We start from the raw sequence: 13,189 nt of genomic DNA, 5'->3' as shown, positions 1-13,189 counted from the left end.
CTGTTTGATGAAAACTATTTTCTAAATTTTACAGCAATTTATTTAGACACCACTGAAACCCTAGTGCATGACAAATTACTCCCATGTATTTAGTCTCTAAATAGTTCTCCCTAAACACAGGGAAAAAATACCTAGCTACTCTGCTTAGTAGTTAAGATCCTGCATTATGCACTCCAATCTTCCTAAGCCTTATGCCTTATTTTCCACTTTTTCAGCTACTAGCTTTTATTTTGTCAGTGCCCAGTTCAAAGGCCACCTCTATCATGAAGGTTTCTTCCATTAGAAGTGAGATTCTCTCCTGTAAGAACATGTGTAATAATGTGTATTACATCATTTGCTACTATATGCTGTCATGTGTTATTTATTTATTTGCTGCTTTGTTTATATAAAGGTTATTTCCCCAGGTATCCCAAATATTTGAAGGCAGACCTACCATTGAACTTTGAATCCCCAGCAATTAGTACAGTGCCCACACACAGTGTACTATCAGTAATAAAGTACTGCTGCTGCTGCTGCTGCTGCTAAGTCGCTTCAGTCACTGTCCGACTCTGTTCGACCCCATAGACGGCAGCCCACCAGGCTCCCCTGTCCCTGGGATTCTCCAGGCAAGAACACTGGAGTGGGTTGCCATTTCCTTCTCCAATGTATGAAAGTGAAAATGAAGTCGTTCAGTCGTGTCCAACTCCTAGCGACCCCATGAACTGCAGCCTACCAGGCTCCCCCGTCCGTGGGATCTCCAGGCAAGAGTACTGGAGTGGGGTGCCATTGCCTTCTCCAATAATGTGCTAGTTTTTAGTATTTGATTTTTTCCCACTGCTTTAAATTCAATGAATAATCTACCCAGTGGAAAAAAAAATTAAAACAAACACACCCTCTTTTCTACTTCAACAGATCATTTTGTTTTCTTTTTTCCATGTGTCATATACCAGGTAAAGCACTGAGGAACAAAGTGAACCAGGCAAGGATAGTACTAACCCTGATTAAACTTACACTCTGATGGAGGTAGGAAAAAATGTAAAAGCAAGTAATTGTGGGAAGTATTAAGTGATTTGAAGGAAATGACCGAGATTCTTTCAAATAATTAATTTATGACACAACTGGCAATACTATGGGAAGTCAGGACAGACCTCTCGCAGACTCTAGGCAAGGTGCTAGAGGGAAGCAGAGGTAGGAGTGTGTGTGTGTGTGTGTGTGTGTGTGTGTGTGTGTGTGTGTGTTTCATCTTCCATAAACATACAATTAGCATAGTTCTAATCCTGGGTAGCTAACTTTATACTTTTTTAATGCCTTGCTATCTCTGCATATATAAACATGTGTAAGTGAACGTATATATCTGAGCTCCTCTAACGCTGACAAGAAAGAAAAAACTTCCACAGCTTCAGATTTCTCAGGAATCTGGCACCCCTCACCAAGATCTTTACTTGGGAAGAGTTGACTTCTAAGAATGAAGTGCCTGCATGTGGCTGCCCGGGAAGAAGGAAGGTTACAAAAGAGGCGTGAAAATGATTTGTCAGGGCACCAAATTTTTCAAGATTCAAAAGACTTCATTCCAGAAGTCTGCGTTATAGAAAGGGTACAAGTGACGTGAAGAAGCTCCACGTTTCACTATCTGGGGTTCACCCTCGTTCATGAATCCAAGAGCATCACTGCCTGTAAAGTCTTTTGTTTGGAGAAAAGACGCTCAACTCCGGAAGTCAAGCCACTTCCTGCAGCCCGCGTGCCTGGCCCAGTGTAAGACACACGGCAGGTGTTCAACTAACACCTCCTGGACCTGCACCCCCAGCTTCCCCCGCAGTCCAGTCTCCTTTCCTGCTGTCCCACCCGCTCCTGCACCACCCACACCCAGCGCGCTGCCCGCTAAGCCGACTGCGAAGCCCACCGCCCGCCGCCACCGCAACCAGCCGACCCACCTGGAGCCCCCAGACGTCGGCGTCACCTTAGCAAGCCGCAGCCAGCAGCCCAGAGCTTCCGCCTTGGTCTCCTTGGTTACCGCGTTACCTCGGTACCCATAGCAACCAGAAGGCTTGGTACTGTGGCCGTCGGCCCGCAGAGGGAGCAAGGGAGCCCTTTAGAACAGGAGGAAGAAGGAGAGAGCGGAAGAGAAAGAGAAAAGGGAAAGGGCGAGTGCTGGAAGCTTTGTGCCCGAGTGGGTAACAGTTGGCTAACACTTACTGAGCCCCTGCTATATTCTACAAAGTTTGAATAACAACACAAAATTACAGAGCTAGCAAATGGCAGACCCACGAAGAATTAACCCAAGCAGTTCAGAACTCTCACATACATACTGTTCAGTGGCTTACCAAAGGTCACAATAGGCAAAGTCAGAACTAGAATCTGAGTCTTTGACAAGCCTAAAACTCTCTTTTCCTTATATCAAATATACGACACATGGGGGGCGGGGGTGTAAGAGTTGAGAGAGACATTTCTCTCACAATCAACTCACACTTCTCAACTTTTCCCTTCCAGAGAGTCACCTGTGGTGAACTTATTTTTGGCTTCCTATGCTGTAGTTTTTAATCTCTGTTTTTACTTACGCTGCAAATAGGATGTCTGGTTTGTTCTGCTGAGCTGGGCGTAGTCTCTCAGTCATGTCCGACTCTTTGCGACCCCATGGACGATTTAACTCCCCAGGCTCCTCTGTCTATGGGGATTCTCCTGACAAGAATACTGGAGTGAGTTGCCATGCCCTCCTCCGGGGATCTTCCCAATCCAGGGATTGAACCCAGGTCTCCTGCATTGCAGGCAAACTCTTTTGTCTGAACCATCAGGGGTTTGTTCTGCAGTCAGTCTAAAAAATGTCTAAGCTAAGATTCCACACTGAATCTTATTACTGGACTAATAATCTCAACTGCTAAGCAATACCTGAGATACTAACTCTTGCACCACTGCTTTCCACATTAATGTGCCTGTCAATACCTATTTAAGAACACATCAAATGTTTTCACCTGGTAGATTCAACTGTATAAGATTATAACCAGCATAGATGAGAAAGGACAATGATAGCCATGCGGCTATGACTGGACTTAGAAATAAGGGCAGAGCTGAGTTTGAGTCCTGGTCCTGCCATAACTCAACTGCTGTGGGACCTTGAGTGAGTTGTAAGGCCCAGTTTAACTGGTTACATAAGGTAATCATTGGTTTAGCCCACATATCATGTAACATGAAAGATTAAATGAAACAATGTATGTTAAGTTTTTAGCACTAAACCACAGTAAATACTAAATGGTTGAAAAATAGTGGTGATTTTGCAGCTATGGTTGTTATCTTAGTGCTCATGGTATAAATTCACCAAGTCCTTCCTTTAAATCTAGTGCAATGACAAATTTCAAGTGAATGTGTAATACTACTAGAAGTTTCTTGTGCAGGACTGTATTTTTCAGGCAGCTGTGCTCTTTGAATTGCCAGGAAGTTATTTACAGCATTCTTCTCTTCATTCATTCATCCATTCATTCATTTATTTATTCAACAAATATTTCTTGAGTTCCAGGTCCTGAAAACATTGTTCCATGTTCTGAAAATACTGCTGTGAAGAAAACATAGCCCCTCCTGTTGTCAAATGTATATTTTATTTGACAATAAATAAACATATAATTAGTGGTCAGGGGCTTTTAAGAATAAGTATCAAGAAATAGGAAATAATTAAGAGTTCAAATTAGATTAGATTATCAGAGAAGTCTCTGAATAATAGAGGAAGACATGCGGCAGCCAAGGCAAGAAGCATTCCAGACAGAGAGGGCAGTAAACAAACTTCAATTCCAACTCAATGTAGAGCAGTCTGTTGTGTAAAAACGCTAATCACTTCTGTACAGCACTGATTTTACTTCAAAAATGAGTTTTTGCAACATATTGACTGGAGCAATAGAAAATTAAACTCATAAAAATATCATATAAATTATCCTGGCACTTTTCAAAAACTTTAGATGGACATTATCATACTTATATTTAGGAAAATATCTTAGTTCATGCACACTTATGCAAAACAAAACAGAGCCAAAAAACAATCCCATGCCAAGTTACATAGTAAAGTGAAAAAAAGGATGTGCTTGTCTTTCAAAACATGATTCGTGACAAACTGAACATGTAAAAGGAGTAACACCTCTAGAGAGAGAATCTTTTCTGCTGAAGCAGAGTACATTTAACTGACATACCAGCAAAACTGACACACTATTCTGCAAATAGGTTGCCACGTCTATATCAAGGGAGGGAATGGTATTCCTGAGGATTTTGGCAAATCCATGCTTTATTGTGCTAATCTGAAGACAAGATCTGAATGCAAGTTTTCTGAACTGGAAATAGTCAATTTAAAAAGATAAAAATTAACTGTGAAGAAATTGACAGCACAGACTTAACTGATTTCAAAAAATAACTGCAAGGTCGTGCTCAAAAAGACACATTCATTCTCTCTCTCTCTCTCTCACACACACACACACACACACACACACAAACCACACAAACACTTAACTTTCGTTAAGCAAGCCCAACTCATCAAGTAACCTTATTTTGCACTGGGTTGGCACTATCTGGAGAAAGCTGTGGTGGTTCTCAGGACTTCCTAGTCCCTCACAGGTAATAAAAGCTCTTCAGTTCACTTCAGTCACTCAGTCGTGTCCGACTCTTTGCGACCCCATGAATCGCAGCACGCCAGGCCTCCCTGTCCATCAACAACTCCCGGAGATCACTCACACTCATGTCCATCGAGTTGGTGATGCCATCCAGCCATCTCATCCTCTGTCGTCCCCTTCTCCTCCTGCCCCCAATCCCTCCCAGCATCGGAATCTTTTCCAGTGAATCAACACTTCGCATGATGTGGCCAAAGTACTGGAGTTTCAACTTTAGCATCATTCCTTCCAAAGAAATCCCAGGGCTGATCTCCTTAAGGATGGACTGGTTGGATCTCCTTGCAGTCCAAGGGACTCTCAAGAGTCTTCTCCAACACCACAGTTCAACAGCATCAATTCTTCAGTGCTCAGCTTTCTTCACAGTCCAACTCTCACATCCATACATGACCACAGGAAAAACCATAGCCTTGACTAGACAGACCTTTGTTGGCAAAGGAATGTCTCTGCTTTTCAATATGCTATCTAGGTTGGTCATAACTTTTCATCCAAGGAGTAAGCGTCTTTTAATTTCATGGTTGCAGTCACCATCTGCAGTGATTTTGGAGCCCCAAAAAATAGTCTGACACTGTTTCCACTGTTTCCCCATCTATTTCCCATGAAGTGATGGGACCAGATGCCATGATCTTCGTATTCTGAATGTTGAGCTTTAAGCCAACTTTTTCACTCTCCTCTTTCACTTTCATCAAGAGGCTTTTGAGTTCCTCTTCACTTTCTGCCATAAGGGTGGTGTCATCTGCATATCTGAGGTTATTGATATATCTCCCGACAATCTTGATTCCAGCTTGTGCTTCTTCCAGCCTAGCGTTTCTCAGGATGTACTCTGCATAGAAGTTAAATAAGCAGGGTGACAATATACAGCCTTGACATACTCCTTTTCCTATTTGGAACCAGTCTGTTGTTCCATGTCCAGTTCTAACTGTTGCTTCCTGACCTGCATATAGGTTTCTTAAGAGGCAGGTCAGGTGGTCTGGTATTCCCATCTCTTTCAGAATTTTCCACAGTTTCTTGGGATCCACACAGTCAAAGGCTTTGGCATAGTCAATAAAGCAGAAATAGATGTTTTTCTGGAACTCTCTTGCTTTTTCCATGATCCAGAGGATGTTTGATCTCTGGTTCCTCTGCCTTTTCTAAAACCAGCTTGAACATCTGGAAGTTCGCGGTTCACGTATTGCTGAAGCTTGGCTTGGAGAATTTTGAGCATTACTTTACTAGTGTGTGAGATGAGTGCAATTGTGTGTAGTTTGAGCATTCTTTGGCATTGCCTTTCTTTGGGATTGGAAGGAAAACTGACCTTTTCCAGTCCTGTGGCCACAGCTGAGTTTTCCAAATTTGCTGGCATATTGAGTGCAGCGCTTTCACAACGTCATCTTTCAGGATTTGAAATAGCTCAACTGGAATTCCAACACCTCCACAAGCTTTGTTCGTAGTGATGCTTTCTAAGGCCCACTTGACTTCACATTCCAGGATGTCTGGCTCTAGGTGAGTGATCACACCATCCTGATTATCTTGGTCGTGAAGATCTTTTTTGTACAGTTCTTCTGTGTATTCTTGCCACCTCTTCTTAATATCTTCTGCTTCTGTTAGGTCCATACCATTTCTGTCCTTTATCGAGCCCATCTTTGCCTGAAATATTCCCTTGGTATCTCTAATTTTCATGAAGAGATCTCTAGTCTTTCCCAATCTGTTGTTTTCCTCTATTTCTTTACATTGATCGCTGAGGAAACTCTTAGATGAGTAATAAAAAGGTTCAACCCCACATAATTGTCAAAACTCCACATGTGACTTAGCACTAAGGCTTTTCTTTTTCACAGTGGTTGGACCTCCTGAATGCAGGAAAGCCTGAAGTCACAGAACCTTTAAGAAAAGCTTGGGTTTCCATTCTGCATCATCCATCCATGTTTTAGTCTAACTGATTGCCTACATTAGGATCACAGGAAAGGGTAAGGGTTAAAACGAAAATGTCCTGCCTTGCCTGGTGTGAACCTCACAGGTGTTGAAAGTATATCATTCCACTGAGGACCTCTTACCTGCCTTGCTCTGGATGCACGCCATGCATTCTTAGACCTTTGCCTCCTGAACCCCTAAGCATCAACTGATCATTCTTCTTTCTCTCTGCAGGGTCTCAGTGGTTCTCCTGGATAAAATTTTAAATGACCTACTTTCTCTTACATTTTTACATGTTCCATGTCAGACCTACAGAAAATGCTCTTTCATACTTTCCCTGCCACACTGTGAGAATGCAGGACAGCCAGCATGGTCATCTCTCTTTGCCTCAAACACCAGCAACCTGCCGGCCTAGCAATTGTATTTCTGACTCCTCAGATGGAATACAAAACCAGCCCACTGTGTCCCCAACTGCACGGACCCACTGATGTACATCTTACCAGGCTTGAAATGATGATCAGGGACAGTTAATAGACACTGTCTGAAGCTTGGAAATCATTTAAAGGAATAACTACATGTTATTTCAGATACACTCTAAAAGCCCACTCAAAGGTTATCTTATCCTCTAGGAAAATGTTCCTTTGTGTGATTATCGTTTACTAGTCATAAAGTTCTGATTCTGTGAAGTAATATATTAACTGGTAGGTTTTTTCCGGTCTACAATTTTCACATCATTTGCATTAGGTTTTTGAACCAATTTAACCATCCTGGTGGTTCCTTCCTTTATGAATTAAATAAACATGTAAATTCTATTAATATATTTATAGACCATCATGTTCTTAATTTCTGGAATTATATTTTGATGGTGGGTACCAAGCTTTTCTCTTCTGAAGGGAGCTGGGACACATGACAGAGCAGAAACTTATCAAAAGTACTCTTTCAATATCCACTCCACTCTTGGTTCCCCAAAGTTTTTAACAGGCAGAAGTTGATAATCAAATCCGGATTATAAAACAGATTTTCTATCATCTCCTTTTTACAAGTCCTGAAATTTAGCCTTACTTTGAAATGGAACATCTACTTTCCTCATGCCCAGGCAGACAGTGGATATAACATCCCATTACATATGTATGGGATTTTTCAAATTGTCAAGGATAGCCAAGCTTTAGAGGCAACATAAAATCACAAAAAGATTTTTTAAAAACATAAATTAGTATGATATAAATGTATTTAGATATATTTTACAGACTAAACTTAAGAAGGAAAAAGAAGAAACTTATAGTTAAGGTGTGACATTGTCCTTTTTGTAATTTTTCTCAGCATTGTAATTTCTGGCGGTCACCCATGGCATAGAATTCTTCAGCAAATAAATTTCCATAACACAAGGCAATGATTACTGATGTTTCACAAGTGGAGGAAAATCATCAGGGCATATGATAAATTCCTGCTTCCTTCAATGTGTAGTCCTTTCCCAGTTGAAAAATAAATATATAAGCTTTTTCAATGGGCATGTCATTTTCAACCAGCATTTATTCAACATCTGCTCTATTGTGGACACTGCCTAAAAGTGGATACAAAAAGGAACAAAGGCTGTATCTCTGCCTTTGAGGAACCCATTGTCTATTGAGGAAAGTAAGAGATCACAAATAATTAATATGTAATGTAGCAAGTACTATATTCACAAAGTATGGGAGAGAGACATGTGTGGCATAGCCAGAAGTTCTGGTTGGTCCAGACATAATATACATGGCAGGGAGATAAGATAAAAAGCTGTGCTAGAGTCAAATTTTAAAGTACCTCAGACATTACACTGTTCACAGTGGAAACTACAATTTTTTTTTTTTAACAGAAAATAATCATCTCAGCATGCTGAGATGCAAATAGAGCCAAAGGATAAAATGGAGACAAAAAGACATATTTAAAGTATGGTTATATTAGTCTCAGATATAAATGATGAGTCTGGAATAAATCGATGCAGAGGGCACAGGTCAAAGGAAAGAGATTCAAGGGGATTTCATAAACTCCAGCAGGATCTGAAGACTGAAGAAATGTGGCTATCAAATAGGAAGCAGTTCACAGAATGAGGACCACAGAGATGGCACAGAAATGAGTTCACTTTTCAAGTTTTTAATTTTGAGATAGTGATCAGAAATATTTTTATTGTTTCTGATTGTTATCTCAAAAGCAAAATTAGGTCGAGTTGTAGGGAAAGCGATGGGTCATGTATATTAGAGTGTCTGGTCATGCCATCAATGTATAGAGAGTAACCACAGCTAAAGGAGGAATTGAAAACGTCCCAGGAGCCTTCAAAAAACTATGGAGGAGCTGGATTTGATAGATATATTCATCCAACATACCTAAAATAGATGGATATGAAACCAATACTTGGCCTTTTTATCTTGCAGTGTTTTATCAGTGTTCACTGCAAGGTCCTCACAAATGAACATGACACCATGCGTGAATGTATTAATGTGATTCTCAGTTATTCTCAGTGTCATTCATATATTTACCATTGAGAAGCATGCACTAAATTAAGTGGTAAAAAAAAAAAGAATTGCCATTGGTCCCTGAAATGTGTTGCCAATATAAATACACCTACACTCAGCTTATGTAAACAAGTTCGGAGTAGGCAAAGAGAGAATTCAGGTGATGAGGTTTCTAGAAAAAAAAAAACTCTATTTGAACAAAAAATTATTTTATTTTGTTTTTCTCTGCACCTTCCAATTTAATATGAGGTTAGTATTTTTTAGTTCCATCTAAAGACTGATGCTCGCTCCTTGGAAGAAAAGCTATGGCAAACCTAGACACTATATTGAAAAACAGAGACATCTCTTTGCTGCCAACAAACATCAGTATTAGTCAAAGCTGTGGTTTTCCCAGTAGTAGTGTATGGATGTAAGAGTTGGATCATAAAGAACGCTGAGTGCCAAAGAATTGATGCTTTTGAACTTTGGTGTTAGAGAAGACTCTTGAGAGTCCTTTGAACTGCAAGCACAAAAGCCAGTTAATCCTAAAGAAAATCAACCCTGAATATGCATTGGAAGGACTGATGGCAAAGCTGAAGCTCCCACAGTTTGGCCAACTGATGTGAAAAGCCAAATCATTGGAAATGACCCTGATACTGGGAAAGACTGAGGACAAGAGGAGAAGGGGAAGACAAAGCATGAGATGGTTGGCTGGCATCACCACTCTATCAACATGAGTTTGATCACATTCCAGGAAATACGGAAGGACAGGGAAGCCCAGCATGCTGCAGTCCATGGGGTCACAAAGAGTCAGACACAGCTTAGCAACTGAAAAACAATAACAATAAAGTATAAGAAGAGAAGCGAAAAGCAAAGGAGAAAAAGAAAGATATAAGCATCTGAATGCAGAGTTCCAAAGAATAAAAAGGAGAGATAAGAAAGCCTTCCTCAGCGATCAAGGCAAAGAAATAAAGGAAAACAACAGAATGGGAAAGACTAGAGGTCTCTTCAAGAAAATTAGAGATACCAAGGGAACATTTCATGCAAAGATGGGCTTGATAAAGGACAGAAATGGTGTGGACCTAACAGAAGTAGAAGATATTAAGAAGAGGTGGCAAGAATACACAGAAGAACTGTACAAAAAAGATCTTCATGACCAAGATAATCACAATGGTGTGATCACTGACCTAGAGCCAGACATCCTGGAATGTGAAGTCAAGTGGGCCTTAGGAAGCATCACTACGAACAAAGCTAGTGGAGGTGATGGAATTCCAGTGGAGCTATTTCAAATCCTGAAAGACGACACTGTGAAAGCGCTGCACTCAATATGCCATCAAATTTGGAAAACTCAGCAGTGGCCACAGGACTGGAAAAGGTCAGTTTTCATTCCAATCCCAAAGAAAGGCAATGCCAAAGAATACTCAAACTACTGCACAATTGCACTCATCTAACACGCTAGTAAAGTAATGCTCAAAATTCTCCAAGCCAGGCTTCAGCAATACATGAACTGTGAACTTCCAGATGTTCAAGCTGGTTTTAGAAAAGGCAGAGGAACCAGAGGTCAAATTGCCAACATCTGCTGGATTATCAAAAAAGCAAGAGGGTTCCAGAAAAACATCTATTTCTGCTTTATTGACTATGCCAAAGCCTTTGACTGTGTAGATCACAATAAACTGTGGAAAATTCTGAAAGAGATGGGAATACCAGACCACCTGACCTGCCTCTTAAGAAACCTATATGCAGGTCAGGAAGCAACAGTTAGAACTGGACATGGAACAACAGACTGGTTCCAAATAGGAAAAGGAGTACGTCAAGGTTGTCTATTGTCACCCTGCTTATTTAACTTCTATGCAGAGTACATCCTGAGAAACGCTAGGCTGGAAGAAGCACAAGCTGGAATCAAGATTGTCGGGAGATATATCAATAACCTCAGATATGCAGATGACACCACCCTTATGGCAGAAAGTGAAGAGGAACTCAAAAGCCTCTTGATGAAAATGAAAGAGGAGAGTGAAAAAGTTGGCTTAAAGCTCAACATTCAGAAAACTAAGATCATGGCATCTGGTCCCATCACTTCATGGGAAACAGATGGGGAAACAGTGTCAGACTTTATTTTTCTGGGATCCAAAATCGCTGGAGATGGTGACTGCAGCCATGAAATTAAAAGACACTTACTCCTTGGAAGGAAAGTTATGACCAACCTAGTTAGCATATTCAAAAGCAGAGACATTACTTTGCCAACAAAGGTCTGTCTAGTCTAGGCTATGATTTTTCCTGTGGTCATGTATGGATGTGAGAGTTGGACTGTGAAGAAAGCTGAGTGCTGAAGAATTGATGCTTTTGAAGTGTGGTGTTGAAGAAGACTCTTGAGAGTCCCTTGGACTGCAAGGAAATCCAACCAGTCCATTCTGAAGGAGATCGGTATTGGGTGTTCATTGGAAGGACTGATGCTGAAGCTGAAACTCCAATACTTTGGCCACCTCAGGCGAAGAGCTGACTCATTGGAAAGGACTCTGATGCTGGGAGGGATTGTGGGCAGGAGGGGAAGGGGACGAAAGAGGATGAGAAGGCTGAATGGCATCAACGACTTGATGGACATGAGTTTGAGTGAGCTCCAGGAGTTGTTGATGGACTGGGAGGCCTGGCGTGCTGCTATTCATGGGGTCGCAAAGAGTCGGACACAACGGAACAACTGAACTGACTGACTGAGTTACTGATACCAATAATCTGCCCCTCTTTTCCCTCCCTTTGCCTCGCAACAATTTGTGAGGTTTTGAAGCCAACAATTTGTGAGCTTTTGAGTTTTTCTGCACAATCCAGGCCACGCTGGTAATGGTCTAGTGGACTGAGTCCATAAATATATAAATAAATTCAAACAAGATTCTTTTTTGTGAAAATGTAGATTTGAGACTGAGAGAGTGATTCTTGGGTTAGCAATATTCTGCCATGTGGACAACAGAAAGAAAAAAAAATGGAAGAAAGGACAAAAGGAATTTTAAAAATAAAGAAAGGAGGGAATTTTATAGAAGTGTTCCCTTTCCTGAAAACTAGCTACATTCTAGCCTTTGGGTTCCATGATACACTCTAATAATCTTAAATTCCCCTTTATTAGTTAAACTGGCATAGCTTAGTTTCAGTTGTGCAGAAAAAAAAAAGTCTTGACGAAAATGACTGTTAGAATTGTAGGACTAAAGTTACCAGGCACTCGATTGTGTCTGACTCTTTGTGATCCTGTGGACTGTGGCCCACCAGTCTTCTCTGTCCATGGAATTCTCCAGGCAAGAATACTGGAATGGGTAGCCATTCCCTTCTCCAAAAGATCTTTCCAACCCAGAGATTGAACCCACGGTCTCCTACATTGCAGGCAGATTCTTTACCACCTGAGCCACCAGGGAAACCCCTACTTCTTTTATAAGGTATGTCCAAAGTTAGATTCCCAGAGAATTATTTTAAACAATGGTTGAACATTAATCCATGTCTCTCATAATTTTAAATTAATATTCCTACATATACAAAGGTAGGAAGGTCATTTGGCATATTTTGAAGCCATTCTATCAAAAAAGGATAAAAACCTTTTGTTTATTTTTTAATCAGTTTAATTTCTTAGTTTATTTTCTTTAAGTTTAGCAGTGCTAGTTTTGTAGCAGACAATTATTTATAATTGATGTAGCTTTAGGAAAAAGCTAATCTTAAAAAGAAAAAAAGCTAGCATTTCTGAGAAAACGACATTCATTTTGATCCTTGCCAAGTTTTAATAAGTGTATCCTACTGTCTTCTTGAGATTTATGCACTGTTAGTTCTATTTCATTTGGAAAATTTGCATTTTTTCTCTTATGCGCTCAAGCTGGGAGGCACAAAACAAGAGTTATTAGGTTTGTTTGACATGAGATGTCTAACAGTAATTTTCTTTCATCAACTTTATACTATAGCTCTGATCCCCAAGGGCAGATTTTTCATTGGATTTTGTGAAACATTTTATAACAGCCTTACCTTTTGCAGAAGTTGCTCCCAAAACATCCTGAAGGAGTTGTCGCAACTCTCTCCACTGTAGAACAAACTAGAATTACCATTCTTATGCCCACTGTGAGTTAACATGACCTATGTATTATCCATCTTTGCACTGATTCAAAAAATCATATGTGTATAATGTAGCTAGCTTTCATGAAGGTGTAGACATCAACCAAATACTTCTTGAGAACCCGGTATTTTGTCCCGGTTACT

At 40.5% G+C, this 13,189-nt stretch overlaps 1 protein-coding gene across 1 annotated transcript in view; it reads right to left on the bottom strand.

The window, feature by feature from the left end:
- The window catches only part of ZBBX (zinc finger B-box domain containing), a 125,813-nt gene extending 123,817 nt beyond the window's left edge, over positions 1-1,996 (bottom strand). The window contains exon 1 of the mRNA XM_055570337.1: positions 1,911-1,996. The gene's annotated coding sequence lies outside the window, so the exon portion shown is untranslated. The remainder of the gene's footprint in view (positions 1-1,910) is intronic.
- Positions 1,997-13,189: the final 11,193 nt, after the last annotated feature.

The sequence above is a fragment of the Bubalus kerabau genome, chromosome 2 (assembly GCF_029407905.1).
Source record: "Bubalus kerabau isolate K-KA32 ecotype Philippines breed swamp buffalo chromosome 2, PCC_UOA_SB_1v2, whole genome shotgun sequence".
NCBI classification, from domain to species: domain Eukaryota; kingdom Metazoa; phylum Chordata; class Mammalia; order Artiodactyla; family Bovidae; genus Bubalus; species Bubalus kerabau.
The sequence above is the reverse complement of the archived record's forward strand: the minus strand, read 5'-3'. Positions and strand labels throughout refer to the sequence as shown.